The following is a 17,300-nucleotide window of genomic DNA, read 5'->3' as shown; positions in this document are numbered from 1 at the left end:
TAGCGTCAGAGCAGGGAACCTGCCCTCACCCCAAATGCAACCAGGAGCTCATTGCTATGGCCCGAGCCCCCTTGACAGAGTGGACAAGCAATAGTTGGCCCCCGATTCCTTTAACGGAATCCCTTGCAGCAGCAGCATTAGAGGGGCAGGCACAGCCAATCCATGCCCCTCAACCAACCAAACCATAAACCAATGCCTAACCGCAACCTTACAAGTTGTGACGATTTGCTACGCAGTAGGCAAAATGGCCCCAGCCAATCAGCCAGATGGACAAAATTCCTACCAGGCCCCCGCTCCAAAGCAGACGACCCCATGACAGGCATAGCAAGGTCAAAGCGAACAACCCTATTCTAGGGAGGGAGGGACGGGCAATCTGATGCATGGGCGAAAAGAGGATTTTTCATAGCCCTTAAGCGGTCTTAGATTTTGCATTTACCGCTGCAATTTAAACTTTAGATGGCATCGCTTCACTTTTAACACAGAGGTATTACTATAAAAATGAGCCAAAGCTTGCAGGATGCGCCCGAGGAGTTGTGCCTGCTGAGATTAAGCAGCCTGTTTACAAAAATGCCCCTTTTCAGTCACCTTCACTGCTGTATAGCGTCACAGTCACAATATGGGTTTGTCTGAACCAGCATTGCATCGCGATAGTCTAATGCTAAAAGTCCCCCATCAACTATCCTGCAGTGTGTCAAACTAATCCGGCAGCCGTGACACCTATGCCAATTTCTTCCTCCTGCAGGCAGAGAAAGTGAGAGAGTGAAGCCCTTTTCTGGTTTGTAAGCAAGAACAGGGTGGTGACCTGAAGGTGGTGCTTGCGTGGAAGACCCTGAGAGAGGGGCAGGGAAGGGAAGACCTCCCGAGGTGGGAGACTGGGAGAAGACAGGGAAGCTCCCAGGTGAGAGCTGGGAGAGGCCACCCCTTTCTGTGTGAGACAAGGGGTAAGAGCTACCTTTGAGAGAGTAGTAGTAGTAGTAAATAATAATAATATTTTATTTATATCCCGCCCTCCCCAGCCGAAGCCGGGCTCAGAATGGCTAACAACATTAAAAGTAACACAGCATTCTAAAATCAATTCATTCTAAAATCAATTCAAAATCAAATTGATGGCAACCATTGGGCTAGAGTTCTGTGAGGATCGCCAAAGGAGGGAGTCAGGCTGCGTCCTGGCCAAAGGCCTGGTGGAACAGCTCTGTCTTGCAGGCCCTGCGGAAAGATGTCAAGTCCCGCAGGGCCCTAGTCTCTTGGGACAGAGCGTTCCACCAGATCGGGGCCACGGCCAAAAAGGCCCTGGCTCTGGTTGAGGCCAGCCTAACCTCCCTTTGGCCCGGGATCTCCAAGATGTTTCTATTTGCAGACCGTAAGGTCCTCCATGGGACATACCAGGAGAGGTGGTCCTGTAGGTACGAGGGTCCTAGGCTGTTTAGGGCTTTAAAGGTTAAAACCAGCACCTTAAACCTGATCCTGTACTCCACCGGGAGCCAGTGCAGCTGGTATAGCACCGGGTGAATGTGATCCCACGTCGAGGACCCTGTAAGGAAGACTTTGCATTTTCCTTTCTCTGTTTTTGTTTTTATTTAGATGAGTTTCCTTTACCTTGCTGTGTCATGAAAAAGCTTTAATTAAACCTTATGGGAAGAAAGAACAGTGAGGTGGACAAAGAAGCCGGCTCTAGCACTGTGACTAATCTTAAGTGTAGATGCAAGCAAACCAAATTATACCAACATTGTCTCCCATCTGACGTCTGCCGGTTATTTACCTTTCAGCTTGTAGTCAACCTGTATATAAATATTATCTTTAATAACCAAATATACTGAGCAGAAGTCCTTCTAAAGTGTGTGTGTGTGTGTGCATGCACACATACACTTTGGGTGGCGTGGGTCTAGCCTTCTGCAGAAGCTGGTTTCTTGGTTACCTCCAACCTCCAACCTACCAGTTTAATACTTGAACTTTCTCTTGTCGCCAGGCATTCTCTCCCTTCCCACAACACATGCAGAACATCACGACAAAATTCTTTGTGTAAAAACTCCAGCATGTCTTGGAATTTTGGCTGTGACCCCAGGCTTTCAAAGCTCAAAAAATATCAAGCAGAGGATGTGGCTGGGCCCTCAAAAAGTGAAGAATATGAGAACAAAACAGAGTCATTAAACACAATGCCAGCTGCTGCTGCTGCTTGTTTAGGCATCTCTTATTATTAAATCGCTCTAGTAGCAACTGGTGTGTGCATTTGTTACCTCAATTGTTCACAGGCATTGGATAGAGTCATTCCAAGCAGCCTAAGAGCAGAAAGCTAACAAGGAAAAAGGAACTTGGGCCAATGCGGTTGCAGCCCTTAAACACACGTCTCACTGAGCAAGTGGAATTGAATTCGGTGGAATTTACTGCTGGTTTCTCGTGTACATAGAATGAAAATGCATAGCAGTTTCCAGAACTTTTCCCAAAACTTCTTCATTTCAATTTCACTTGCCTGTGACATACCCTTCATGTACCTCAGGTTCAAAGAAACCTTTAAAAGTGTGCTTTATTTGGGAAAATCATTCTTAATTTCATACAGGGCTTTTTTTCTTTTCTTTTTTTGCTGGAACTCTGTTCTGGCTCTTTTCAGGTGGGTACCATTGCCATTGTAAAACTACAAGGGAGGCATTCCTGGTGTGTTCCGGCACCTTTTTTTCTAAAAAATAGCATTGCTTTTATAGATTAATTTAGAAGGCATCATAGAACAGAAGAGGCTCTGGTTGAAGTTAAGCCATGATTTTATTTCATTTATTTATGCACACTCTCAGACACAAGCCCCTACAAGGCACCGTCCTGTTCTTCCCCCACCCAGAGTCTCCTGCCCACTATACAACTCAGCTCTTCACTTGCTACATTAATGGGACTCAGCCCTGGGCCTCGGACACTAAATAGGGTTGTCCTCTGTTATTGCTGCTCACTAAGCCCCAGGCTATTGCATTAAGACAAAACTGGAACATGGTGGGCTACTTGGGTGCGGTCAGCTGTTATGACAGAGATAGGACAGTGCCAAGTCTTAAAATTAATTCTGAGAATTAATTTCTTAATGCAGTCCCTGAACTAATAACAACTCAAGCAATGGTGTTGCCAAGATGTCCTAGGATGTTTAAATATCTGGGCTTCTACATCCCAAAGCAAAAGGCAAAGTTTTGTCAGTGGCTTTGAGGTTTATTTCTTATTACAATCAAACAATATATAAATTTTATGAAATAAACATACATTAAATTGATACCTTGCAAAGAATTAGAATGGATTAAAAAATATGGTTCAGGGGTGGGGCAGAAATCTGTTCTGGGGAGAATTTTCTTGGCACATATGAAAATGTCCGACGTTTCACGTGCTCCTTAACCCTTTTTCCAGCACTGCTAAATACTCAGCCCCTTAGGTGGGTGTTGTTGCAGGCCAGTGGGCTTCTTCATGAAGGGCATGAGTAAACCAGGGGTCATTTTTGTCACTTTTGTGATGAAGTGTAAAAGGTAAAGGGACCCCTGACCATTAGGTCCAGTCGTGACCGACTCTGGGGTTGCGGTGCTCATCTCACTTTATTGGCTGAGGGAGCTGGTGTACAGCTTCCGGGTCATGTGGCCAGCATGACTAAGTCGCTTCTGGCGAACCAGAGCAGCGCACGGAAACGCCGTTTACCTTCCCGCCGGAGCAGTACCTATTTATCTACTTGCACTTTACGTGCTTTCGAACTGCTAGGTTGGCAGGAGCAGGGACTGAGCAACGGGAGCTCACCCCGTCGCGGGGGTTCGAACTGCCGACCTTCTGATTGGCAAGTCCAAGGCTATGTGCTTTAACCCACAGCGCCACCCGCGTCCCTGTGATGAAGTGTACCTGCAGCAATTCCAGTGTCCTACAGGTGCAGAACATGGCAACATTTGTGCAACCGAAGAACTGCTCACCCTTGCATTCAGCACAAATAATGTTAGAAATACTGGCTTTATCAGATAATCCAGACACCCCCGTGTTCTGCAGCTTTGAGTAAGCCCCTTTTCTAGGAATGCATTATGGCTAGAGCTATCAGCAGTAACCATAACCCCACAGACAACTTCCTCTACTGTGATTTGCAAGGCTCACATGTTCTGCGGGAATTTCTTGCCACGTAGCATATGGGGAACTGAAGAATTGAGAGTTAATTATTCACTTTCAGAAGAGTGAGTCTTCTGCTGGTTGTGCTAGTACAGGTTGATGAGCAAGAAATTTTAAGGCATCCCTAGTGTCACACCTTTTCCCAAAGGAGGTTTTTGAGACTTGGGCAGTTGAGGAGGATGAGTGTGCATCACATCAGCCCACATGAAAGATGAAAGACATCATAGCTGTAGCACCGTGAGGGGTGAACTACAGTTCCCAGCATGCTTTGGGAAAAGCCATGTGCTTTAAATGTGATTCAGATATGTGGTGTGGATGTGACCATAAGGGATTTGCGGTTCTTTTTTTTTAAATAATATTTATTAAAGTTTTAAAGGTTACAAAAAGAAAAAGTAAACAAAAACAAAACAACACATCACAATAAGGAAAAAAGAGAAAAAGAAAAAGAAAGAGAAAAAAAACCAGAAAAATAAAATCCATTAAAAAAACACAGTGAATCTTCCCATACCTTATCTTTCATTTGCTTGTTTCATTGACCTCCTCACACCTCCCTTTTTTGTATTCTATTTCGGTTAACTATTTCAGCAAATCCTTTCCAATTTTTGTCCTGTAATTTATCTTAATATAATGTAACTTTACTTTCTCTCCTTTCACCAATTAACAGTCTGTTTTTTCCTAAACCTTTATAACATTTCTGCTAAAACCACATAACTTCATTCCAACATTCTTCTAACATTCATTAATTTTACAATGTTTCTGTAGATAGTCTTTAAATTTCTTCCAGTCTTCCGGGATTTGCGGTTCTGTAATCACATCAACTGCACTATGTTCTGCACTCAGGTTGCCCAGCTTCTCTTCCAGCGTTTCTGCCCGATGGTCTTTTGAAAATGTGTATTTGGGCTTTTGTTTCTTCTTTTACCACCACTGCAATTCTGCCTGTGTTAAAGGGGCCTCCCCAGCTGCACGATGTTCCAAAAGAATCTAACATTGAAGTGCAGGCTACCCACCCTCTTATGTGTTTTGAAAAAATGTTGTTGATGTCACTATCCTGCAGTAAGGTGCTGGTCAGAACTGGGCTTAAAAGTAAGCTAAGAAACAACTGGAAGACTATTTGGATATCTAAGCCTGCCCAGTCACTCTCTGCTTTGGGACAGATGGTACAGAACTCCCCTATAACTCTTAGACATAACAATAGGGTCACCCCCAGATTAGTGGGTCTGGCCAGCAGGCTTTTGGTATGGGGATTCAGCAGGAAATTTATTAAAGAATCAACTGACTTCATTTGTTTGAAGGTTCTAATATTGACATTAAATCTAAGAAGTTACTCACCTTTCATGATGCAAGCATGTTTGTCCATTACATAAAAATGGACATTACTTTGTGGTATTAGACTGCATGGAACATAAGCGTTGCTTAACACACGAAGTCTGAGTAAGAAGAATAGAGAAATCTGATACAACCTTATTGACTGTTCAGATCACTCTGATTTGGGTGACTCCTTTCTGTCAGTCAAAAGGGTTTGTGACTTGAACATCTTTGGGGGGGAGGGATAGATTTCAAATAACAGCATATCTAATGAGCTCCCTCTGTGTAACTGAAGATGGAAAATATGAAGAATTGGTTGTAATTCACATTGTTATAATTTACACTTATCAGTATTATGTCCAAAGGTTTCTTTTTTACACAGTTGTGTAGTTTTCACTAAAAACAAAAAGCTTTAAAAATATATTTTCTAAATCTTGTTATGTGAATGGTAAGATTCATGTTGGGGGCTATGATTGTTTGCTTATGACTGACTGTTGATTTGTTCAGAACAAATTAGAAATAGCTTAAAATCACAGGAAAGCATTTGATGTGTCCCATGATACCCATGTTGATATGATGTTAAACTACAGGCTGGGTGTTATGACGCTTTTATTTGCCTTGCACCGCATGCATGGTCCACCATCTCCGGTTACTTTATGTAATAAAGGATTTGTATGAAAGTGATCCTATGAGCCTGTCAATGTGACGTCACAATTGGTACTGAAACGTAGGAGAAAAATTATGGCAGTTGGTTGTTGTTTTGTCTGCAGTGCTTTGTGGGGGGAAATGTATTACAAATGGGCTGTCAGCTCAATTTTGAGTAGGTCCTATTCTAACAGGGAGAAAGAGCTCCAATTTATTCATGTGGACTGCTTGCAAAAAAAGGGAAAGAAATCTGAGCTCAATCAAAGTAGCTCACAAATAGTAAGATCAATCCTCTCATTCTTAGGAATGAGGATCCATTTCGTGACGCTTTGTGTAGAGAAGGCTAAATTTATGTGTTAATATATTCACAAATGAATAATTCAGCCAGTTTGGATAACACCCATGCTGAGAGTGCTTACAGCTTCCTCCCTGTTTCTAACACTGTCTGTCAATTATAATGCATGCCTGACCCACCAGGACATTTATCTCCCCACTGCACCAGGGTAAATACCGATCCTCAGCAGTCACAGCTTTCACCCATATCTGAAAAAAATAATGATCTTTCAGTTCTCAGAACAACTCGGCAGTAGGACTACCATCAGTATGGGGCTCCAATCTGTACTCCACAGATAAACTAAGCCAACAATTAGAGACATCCCAAAATCTCCAGTCCACGTGATTAAGTCCTACATATTAAATGGAAGCTAAGACTGTTCAGTGGGACACGGGTGGCGCTGTGGGTTAAACCACAGAGCCTAGGGCTTGCCGATCAGAAGATTGGCGGTTCGAATCCCCATGACGGGGTGAGCTCCCATTGCTCGGTCCCTGCTCCTGCCAACCTAGCAGTTCGAAAGCACGTCAAAGTAGATATGGAAGTAGATAAATAGGTACCACTCCGGTGGGAAGGTAAACGGCATTTCCGTGCGCTGCTCTGGTTTGCCAGAAGCGGCTTAGTCATGCTGGCCACATGACCCAGAAGCTGTATGCCGGCTCCCTCAGCCAATAAAGCGAGATGAGCGCCACAACCCCAGAGTCGGTTACAACTGTGCCTAATAGTCAGGGGTCCCTTTACCTTTTAAGACTGTTCAATGATCTTTAAACAGATGCCTTCCAGTATAACAGAGGGGTTTTAACAACAACTTTCTGTTTGGAATACATATGTCAGCAAGAAAATGTAGCGCAGACTATATTGAGCTTTCTTCCAGTAGCACCTTAAAGACCAACTAAGTTAGTTCTTGGTATGAGCTTTCGTGTGCATGCACACTTCTTCAGATACACAGAAAGCTCATACCAAGAACTAACTTAGTTTATCTTTAAGGTGCTACTGGAAGGAATTTTTTTTTTTTTTTTGACTATGGCAGACCAACACGGCTACCTATCTGTATATTGAGCTTTGTCTTCATAGTTACCATCCACTAGCCAAATCATGTATCCAACAGGTACATAAAGCATTCTCACAAGATTCCCTGGTTAAAAGGTCCAAAAATGACCAGCCAGAATGAACAAAGGCTTTTATTTCTCAAAGCCACTAACTTTCACTGAGTGCATATCCCAGCCAGGGACACAGTTCACACGGGTCAAGTAGAGTGGCACTTTGGCAACATGTCTAAAATACTAGGATTATAAAAATGAAGAGGTAGTCAGGAAACGAAACAAAAATCTCCACTGTGAAAATCTGTAACTGGGGCAGAGCACCGCACAAAGGCAATAATGATGACATGTACACTGTTGTGTATTGAGTCAAAGGATTTTATATCTGTATTATTATTGTCTGTATTTGCATTAGGGTAAAATGACTGCCTTTTGGTTCCAGAGGGTACAGCTACTATTGGTTCATTTAAGCTGCTGTATTTGGATCCTCTGTCTTATTGGTTGCCTCCAAAAGGCAGAACTGTGATTGCCTGATATTGTTCCCTCCAAAATGTATCCTTTCTAGCTTGTTCCCTGTCCCTATAAATGTAGTTCTCCCCTCCTCAAGTCTCAGTCTTGTTGCTTTAATAAAGAAGTGTTACTAGAGAACTGTCTCCAGCATATTATGTCAAGAGAGCTGAAATCACAAACCCCACGTCACAACATACACCAATTTTCAGAACCAAAGAGAACTGATGTGTGTTGTGCAGACATCATATGGCATCTGCACACAGTTACATGCCCACTTTGCTACAATTGTGTTTACTGGCTGAACACCCCTCCATTGGCAGGTTATACAAAATAAATTATTCTACAAATTGGAAATGAGGGGAATGCTAGCTTCTCCAATCCACACACTTCCTTTGCAGACCATCTGATATTTTATATTTAGGAGAGATAAAGTCAGTTTCAGAGCAGGGAAGAATAAGAGAGCTCACCAGGAAAGGTAAGCCAATTCTGAGCTACTTTTGACTCCCAAAAGTTAACTGAATAGCTGAATGCTGAAAACTAGACACTGGAGTGTGGTAGTTAGGCAAAGGAATGCTGAATGAAAGTACCGACGTCTAATTTTATTAGCACTCATCTTTAAAATTTATTTTTCTGCCTTCTGGTCGGAGTCACAATATTCAAGGTGGCAAATGAGGACATTTATCAGAAAACATATTTTGCAGCATGGAAGTGTTTGCATGGAGCAAAGTTTGAAAACTCAGGCCTTTCTCAAGGGTGGAAGCAGTCAAAAGGGTGGAAGGAGTCTACCTCTCTTTCAAATTAGAACCAGTGAAGGCGGTGAAGGTCCTGTGTGAGTGTCTGGAGGCGGTTGGAGGACAGATGGCGGCTAACAGATTGAGGTTGAATCCTGACAAGACAGAAGTACTGTTTTTGGGGGACAGGAGGCGGGCGGGTGTGGAGGACTCCCTGGTCCTGAATGGGGTAACTGTGCCCCTGAAGGACCAGGTGCGCAGCCTGGGAGACATTTTGGACTCGCAGCTGTCCATGGAAGCGCAGGTCAATTTTGTGTCCAGGGCAGCTGTTTATCAGCTCCATCTGGTACGCAGGCTGAGATCCTCCCTGCCCGCGGACTGTTTCACCAGAGTGGTGCATGCTCTGCTTATCTCCCGCTTGGACTACTGCAATGCACTCTACGTGGGGCTACCTTTGAAGGTGACCAGGAAACTACAACTAATCCAGAATGCAGCAGCCAGACTGGTGACTGGGAGCGGCCGCCGAGACCATATAACACCGGTCTTGAAAGACCTACATTGGCTCCCAGTACGTTTCCGAGCACAATTCAAAGTGTTGGTGCTGACCTTTAAAGCCTTCAACAGCCTTGCTCCAGTATACTTGAAGGAGCGTCTCTACCCCCCATTGTTCCGCCTGGACACTTAGGTCCAGCGCCGAGGGTCTTCTGGCGGTTCCCTCACTGCGAGAAGCCAGGTAGCAGGGAACCAGGCAGAGGGCCTTCTCGGTAGTGGCACCTGCCCTGTGGAACACCCTCCCACCAGATGTCAAAGAGAAAAACAACTACCAGACTTTTAGAAGACATCTGAAGGCAACCCTGTTTAGGGAAGCTTTTAATGTTTATTAAGTTATTGTATTTTAGTGTTCTGTTGGAAGCCATTATTATTATTATTATTATTATTATTATTATTATTATTATTATTATTAAAGCAGTAGCTCTCAAATCTGTTGATTTACTTCTGCTACTTCCTTCACTGTTACTCTCACCTTCTTTTACAATTTTGATTTCCCACCCCCCTCACAAAGTGCAGTCCTCCTTTACCCTTTAAAAACAGGAGGATAGGGGAATGGTGGTGCAGTATATTCTTTTGTCAACAAGTTCAAATCTAGAGCAATGCTACCAACTGGTGTGGTTTTTTTTAAGCAAAAGGATATTGAAGACACAGAATGAAAGCTCCATTTGCAGTAAAGAGACACAGACATATACCAGAAATAGGGATTTCATTCACTGTTTCCAATACCCCTTTGCTAAGAAAAGCACCTGTCAGCAGCGCTATATCTAGATTTGATATTGAATTGCAGCAGGATGCTATTTACACTTTGATAGGTTTTGAAAGTGGGGAAGAATGAATATTTAAAAACTATATAAAAAAAACGTTTTTAATAAATCTTTAGAAAAGCAGACATACATATATGTGCTTCAACATTTTAATGCAAAAATTCTCTTTGACCACTTACTATACGATGGAAAAATTATTCACAGGCAAAGAAGAAATCATCTTTCCCCAGTTTGATTCTTAAAAAAGATTACAAGTTTTTCTGAAGTCAGAGCAAATCATGACAGAATTTTTAAATGGAAGGTAAAATAAAATGTAACAAAGTAAAAATAATAGTGTGAATATTTTCCATCTATTTAGTTGTCACATACGTCAAGCCATTATGCAATTCAAGCACTTCAAGCCTCTTCTTTAGCTGAGATATGTGCTGTTCAAGATTCATACCAATGCTTTCAAGGATCCAGTTCGTTTATAATAAGAATCCTGAACAGCCCTATGGCACTCCAGCCAACCAACACTGTCCAGCCTGCATTTAACCATCTTGCTAACGTGACTATCCTAAGAGAAGTCCAGTGCCAGGAGCAGAGGGGAAGGCGCTCTCTCGCTCTCTCTCTCTCTCTCTCTCTCTCTCTCTCTCTCTCTCTCTCCTGTTTGACAAAGAAAATACAGACTCTCTAGTGAGATTAAAGGGATGCTGAGAGAAGGATCTAAGAATAAATATTGCAAGAGAGCTATAGAATGCGCCATGGCATAAAAAGCCAAATCCAAGTGTCGGCTAGGATAAAAGAATATACCTGAAGAGTCCTTCACCACTGGCCTTAGACACCTAAAATGTTAAATCTGAGTGATGGCAGAAGGGCCTGGGGAAAAGATTACAAGGCTAGACGGACCACCATCTACAAACTTTATTGGAGAAAGTATTTGTGGAATGTGAGAAAATTGTTCTCCCATTCAAACAGCAAAGCATCCTTCGGTATGTTAACTCTGTGTGGTGTAGTGTTTAAGAGCACTAGACTCGTAATCTGGGGAACCGGGTTCGCTTCCCCGCTCCTCCACATGCAGCTGCTGGGTGACTTTGGGCCAGTCCCACTTCTCTGAAGTCTCTCAGCCCCACTCACCTCACAGAGTGCTTGTTGTGGGGGAGGAAGGGAAAGGAGAATGTCAGCCGCTTTGGGACTCCTTCGGGGAGTGTTAAAGTGGGATATCAAATCCACAGGTTGGTGGACAAAGCACAGTATTACCATACAAATAAATTTTGTTTTTTTATATTCATAGCGGGAAGCCACATTGTTGCAGAGTACTGGAAGGTAGAAGAATGGGCAAGGACACACAAATGGAAAAGGAACCAAACAAAATGAAGCATCATGACAATTGAGAGTATGACAATGCCTCTCTTTCCCAATGGGTACAGACACTGTCCTTTTCTCACAGTGCAGTCGGGAATGGTGCCGGGCTGAAATGAACATGAAAACGTAAACATATTTTGATATGGAAAACAATTATCCACCTGAACAGACACTGTAGAACTGGTGTACTTTGTGTTGTCGTTGCTACTGCTGTTTTGTAAAAATTAAATCAAAGGGTTTATGAAAAAAGAGAGAGCTCTGCTACTTTCCTGGTTAAGCATCAAAACGAACGTACTTCAAAGGCTAATTTGGTTGTTTCTGGTTTTCCCTCTATAGATGGCACCAAAGAAATTAAAACAATGACAGAATATGGTTAAACTATTTATTTGGAAAAGGCTTGGCAAACACTGGCCTAGAGTAAAGTGGCAGCTGATTGGAGAGTCCCAATCTGCAATGTGTTGCAAATGGGGAAGGTTTATGCAACTAATTATGATGGTAGCAAACAATGGCTAGAGTCAGAATGGGTTATTAGCCCTACAGCTGAAATCCCATTAATTTCAGAGGGATAAGCACCTTCGCCTGGATTGGGGTGAAGTCTATTAGTGGCTTGAATCAGGGATGGAAACCTGTGGCCTGCCAGATGTTGTTGACTGACAACATCCATTAGCCCTAGTGAGCATAAACAATGGTCAGGGATGATGGGAGATGTAGTCCAGCAGCTTATGGAGGAACGAAGGTTCACCACCCCAGCTGCAAATAGTTGTATTATTTTTGTGAGGGTTGAATGACTGGGTTGAGTAAAAGGCACAGAATTGAAGCTTCATGTTGGTTCTTCTTAAAAGCCTGTTTCCCTCCACGTTTTAACTTGAAAGAATTGAATTATACATTAAACTGGAATGTGTTCATGAGTGCTCACCCACCTGATAGCAGCAGCATATAATAAATAGTTCTGTCCACGGAAACAAGAAATAGACTAGTTCTTTGTTTTAATTAAATAGAAGTCTGGGACACTTGATAAATTATACGACATGTACAATGTGTTTGCTGTAAGCTGTTTAAATGTTTACCAATGAGCTAGTGTTCTGTTTGTTTGCAAAGAAATCAGATTAATTATTTTACTACCAAATGTTCTCTACAACACACTTTGCTCGGAAAATTAGATGCTGTAAAAATACATTAGGAATTCTTAAGTAAATATTGATCTAAGGTTTCTGCCACAGGTTTTAGACAAATATATGCACAGCCACTCTATGTATAATCCACGTGCAAATTAGACATTTTTATGAATTTTCAGTTTACATATAATAATTACTTTTATTGTAGTTTTGACCATCATTGAAAGTGCAAATAAAAGGATAGATATAAATGCAATTCTCTTGTTTCCAGTAAAACGAATAGGAGATTAGAAGGCTTTTATTGTGGGGCCCTAATTCAAGCTCCCCACAGAGAAGAATGCTGTAGCTGAGAGAGGCAAAATGTCTGGCGCTTGGGCTGGATTGTGGTGAACCAGCGACAAATGCTCAGCCCAAACTACCTTAAGTGGTGTTTTGAGGTTCCACCTGCTTGCACGTCCCGTTCACATGGTGCTACATGGTCGCTGAGGGAGCTGTCGGCACCCAAAGGATGTCAGCTCCCTTTTGCCTCCTGGACAAGGATCTCCTTATAGCCACAACTGTGGGATCCACATTGGGTTACAAGGGCTCCAGTGATAGCACCTGCCTTCTGGATTCTTGTTTGGTTTGACATGGCAGGATCCCACACTTAGGCATACTTCCTGCTCACTGACAAGACCCCACTGGTCATGCAATGTGTCGGCTGTGATTCCCTCTGCACATGTTAAACTTACGATACTGGGCAAGTACGCTGCTTCTGTGTGTGTGTGTGTGTGTGTGTGTATCTATATATCTGCTAGGCGGCAACCCTATATACAGTGACTCCTGCAATGTGCCACTAGAATCGCATTGTACAGTAATGGCTTAGTCCTGGTCCTTTACACTGCTGAAGAATGGGGGCTGGCTTCTAGGGCAGTGCCTTCTCGATTATGTTGCCTCATTCACAGAACCAGTCTTTCTGCTGACATGACCCCGCCTCCCCATTAATCCAGCACATCTGTTTTTCTGTGTTGAAGGCTCTACTTTTTAATTTCAGCCATTGAGCAGTATCTAGTTTATTCTTTCACATTTATTGATTATATTGGTAAAATTGTTTTGTATCAAAATCCCTGCACATAGCTCTAATCAGCAGTTGCAGTTTGTGATTTGGCAGAGCAGAGCAGGTCTCCTTTGCTATTTGCTTGTATTAAATCTGGTAGACTGCATCAAGGATGGAAGTTGGACCTGTATGGACCTGGAGAGGCAATGAGACTGCCCCCGCCCCCATCAAGTCAAACAATAGAAATACTTAACTAACTGACCGATCAAGTCAATTCTGCCTCCCCCCCAACAAAAATCCTGGTTATGCCCATGGCCTCCATTATACTAACTCAGGTAGTGAATGTTCAGGTAAGCAGTGCTGCAACATCTGACAAATCCCTTCATTACTTTCTGCTTTCACTGTATATCTTTGGCTTCCCTTATCACATAAGGTTAAACATCCTTTGGAAGCCTTAAGCCAGAGATGGTCACAAAATTTCAGTGGCTTGAGGCGTCCACTTGAAAAGCCCATCTTTGTTTTCATTCTATTACTAAGCTCAGATTTGGCATTAAAAGCTGCTACCAGACAGCTCAGAAGCTGGGGTTCCCTCCCAAAGGTTCTCTCTATGTTGTGTGATTCTCAGACTCCTCCCAGTACTTGCCGCTGCTGGAACTGTGGCCCCTTCCTGATACTATCCTTATACGCAAAGGCTCCTTTTTATTCCATTTTATTTCCCTGAAACAGGATGGCTTGGGGTAAACTCTGTCACTCTGCATCCCAAAAGGCTCTGAGACAGTCCTCCTAAATAGTTGCAACAGATCTTTCTCCTGTGTGATTCTCTTGCCCCTCTCAAAATGGCCACTTAACCCTGCTCTGGGGTGGCACGGCCTGTTGTGGCTTCCCCTCACACCACTGGGGGGATGAGAAAGTGTTTCCATGGGGGCCAGCCATAAGATCCTTTCCCAGCTGGCTGCTATGGGTGGCAGAATAACCAGCTAACATCAAATTTGAAGTGCCCAGTCAGGGAAAGGAGTGGAGGCCAAGACTGGGCAGATGATTTGAGGCTGGAAGTTTCCACTCCAGTCCACCACTTGGAAATAAAAGCCAGCTGCACCTGAGTTTGGGAGTGCAGTTGGCTGAAGAGCAACCTGCTCACCCTCCCTTGATATTGTTGTCTCACCTGCCTGCTCATCTTGCTTACCTTCTTGAGCACCTTGGGTATTGACCTTGCTATAGTTAATGAATGGTTTCCATATGCAGAGTCAGGGAGGAATTTGACTGTAGACTAATTGGGCCCATTTGAAGGTTTTGTCATCCACATAGCAAATGTCACAACCTTTGGCGGAAAAGGCATTGGGTGGAATCTTAGCCCATTAAAGGTTTTGGGGCGAAATGGTGTATCACCCTAACCTATAGCAAGTGGTGGTATGACAACTCTCCTCAGAGCAAAACTATTGAACTGTAGGGACCACAAAGTTTCCCTGCTCAAGGGTAGGGGCCCGGAAGGCTTTTCTAGATGTTTCCACATGCTTCAGTGTTTAGAGCCCATATGTATTACTGGACAGAGACTACAAAGAGTAGCATGATCTGCTTAGATCTCAAATATCTCCTCTGGTCAGGGCCGGCCCTCTGAAGCAGAGTGAGGCAGCTGCCTCAGGCAGCAGATGCTGAGGTACAGTGAAGGGACAGCGCTGTGAGTGCCATGTGGTCTGCCTTTTACTGCCTACACTAGCCTGTTGGCCTCAAGTGCAGTGGAAGACACTGTCCTATCAACAGTAGTGGAGCAAGATTCAACTACCAGTCCAATTGCCTTCTGCATGTGCCTCAGGGTGGGACACCATCTTCTCCTTTGCCTCAGGCAGCAAAATGTATTGAGCCAGCCCCGCCTCTGATAGTCTACCTTGTATTTGGAGAGCTCTTTTGAAGACACAGGCACCAAAAAACACACACAACACAGAGCATAGGCACCGACTCCCATGTTCGAAGGGTGTTTGGCTTCTCCCTCTGGCACCATGTCACGTAGGGCCTCCTCAGCCATCAGGAGAAGCTTCCCTTCCCTTGCTACAGACTCAGACATCTCAGGTTGTTCTCTCTCCTCTGAAATTTGGGCAACATTCTAGATGCCTCTCTTTATGAAGCAGGATGTGTCCTGCAGGGGAAATCCAAACAAGTATTTGTGTGCTGGGATGAGTCTCCATACAGAGCACGCCCATCTATTCACATAATAGTAGAACCGTAAATAATGCAGTCCGTCCATTGTTTTCTTTAACTTTTAGCAATCCTTTATGCAGCATTTCTCTGTTTATTGCCTAATAGTTAAATTCCACACTCTATATAATTTTGTGCTTCCAGTGCGGTTTATCAGAAGCTATTAATGAACTGCCATTAAGGCTGCATGGCTGCAGAGTGTACCAGCTGAAAGCGGCTGTGGGGTCCCTGATTACAGACATTAAAATGGTGTGTATTGGCTTACTGCCGCTTCCCAGCAGGGAACCTCACTCATAATTCCTTTGCATCTAGTCTCAGCAGGAGAAGATTGACAGGATTGAAAACCATGTCAACAGTGCTGCTGTGAATGTTGAAGAGGGAACCAAAAACTTGAGGAAGGCAGGGCTTTGCTCCTGCTGGCGAATCAATGGCACTCTGCCTTCCAGCAATCTTCTATATTAACCCAATTGATCCGCCGTCTTTACTGCGAAGGAACCAGCAATTAAGGAAATAAGGAAAAAATGACCCATAGGTAGTAGGGGGAGCGAGGGAGATCAATCTATCTCATAATGTCCTGTCACATCCAAATTGCCAGAAAATAACTTCTCTTGCCTAAAGCCTTGTGGCGAGACTGCTCTGTTTCTCTTTCTAATGAAACAGCGGCAAAACCCAGGGAAGGGTTAAAGAACCGGCCCACCATGAGCAAAAAGAACAGACATATCAAGGCCCAAATAGTCAATATGGGACTGGCTGCAACCCTGATGCTTAAATGGAAGAAAGCCGCACTAGAAACAGCAGGATTTACTTCCAAAGAAATGGGCTGAAGTTTAGGGAGTGCTTTTGCATACTTTCCCCAAGATAGATCAAATAACAGCAAAATGCAACTGGCAAACCTACTGGCAAAAAAGTCTCCACTGTACCCGCTCCCTTTTTAAGGTGCATCAGCTTTTCCTTCTGCACAGGACCTTGATAAAAGTTTGAAATAACTTTTACTGAAGTAAAAGGTATAGGCAAAGGGACCCCTGACCATTATTCCAGTCGTGGCCAACTCTGGGGTTGCGGCGCTCATCTCGCTTTACTGGCCGAGGGAGCCAGCGTACAGCTTCCGGGTCATGTGGCCAGCATGACTAAGCCGCTTCTGGCGAACCAGAGCAGCGCACGGAAACGCCGTTTACCTTCCCGCCGGAGTGGTACCTATTTATCTACTTGCACTTTGATGTGCTTTCAAATTGCTAGGTTGGCAGGAACAGGGACCGAGCAATGGGAGCTCACCCCGTCACGGGGATTCGAACCGCCAAAGTAGGCAGGTGTTAAAATGGCATGATAGGGCAATAGCATTAGATTAGTAATTCCCAAACTGTTTTTCAGGGCACACTAGTGCAATTGAATATATCTTGCTAATATCATATGCCATTATAAATACACCTAGTAATTCATCGAATGGACTCATTTGGAAGGTGACAGACTCTTCTTCTTGGGAAGTTTTTAAGCAGAGGATGGATGGCCATCTGTCACAGATGCTTCAGTCGAGATTCCTGCATCACAGGGGGTTGGACTAGATGACCCCGGGTTCCCTTCAAATGCTACAATTTTATGATTCTATGAGGCTCCTGGAATCCAAAGCCTCCTTTAA

At 43.7% G+C, this 17,300-nt stretch overlaps 1 long non-coding RNA gene across 1 annotated transcript; it reads left to right on the top strand.

Annotated features, from left to right (window-relative positions):
* The first annotated feature begins 834 nt into the window (after window positions 1–834).
* On the top strand, window positions 835–11,350 carry LOC310830327. Its single transcript, XR_014557588.1, has 3 exons — window positions 835–941; window positions 8,256–8,410; window positions 11,256–11,350. It is a non-coding gene; the product is annotated as an uncharacterized lncRNA (long non-coding RNA).
* The last annotated feature ends 5,950 nt before the right edge of the window (window positions 11,351–17,300 follow it).

This window comes from Podarcis gaigeae (assembly GCF_964106915.1).
Source record: "Podarcis gaigeae genome assembly, chromosome: 13".
Classification (NCBI taxonomy): Eukaryota; Metazoa; Chordata; class Lepidosauria; order Squamata; family Lacertidae; genus Podarcis; species Podarcis gaigeae.
Note: the sequence above shows the minus strand (reverse complement) of the source record. Positions and strands in the feature narration are given on the sequence as shown.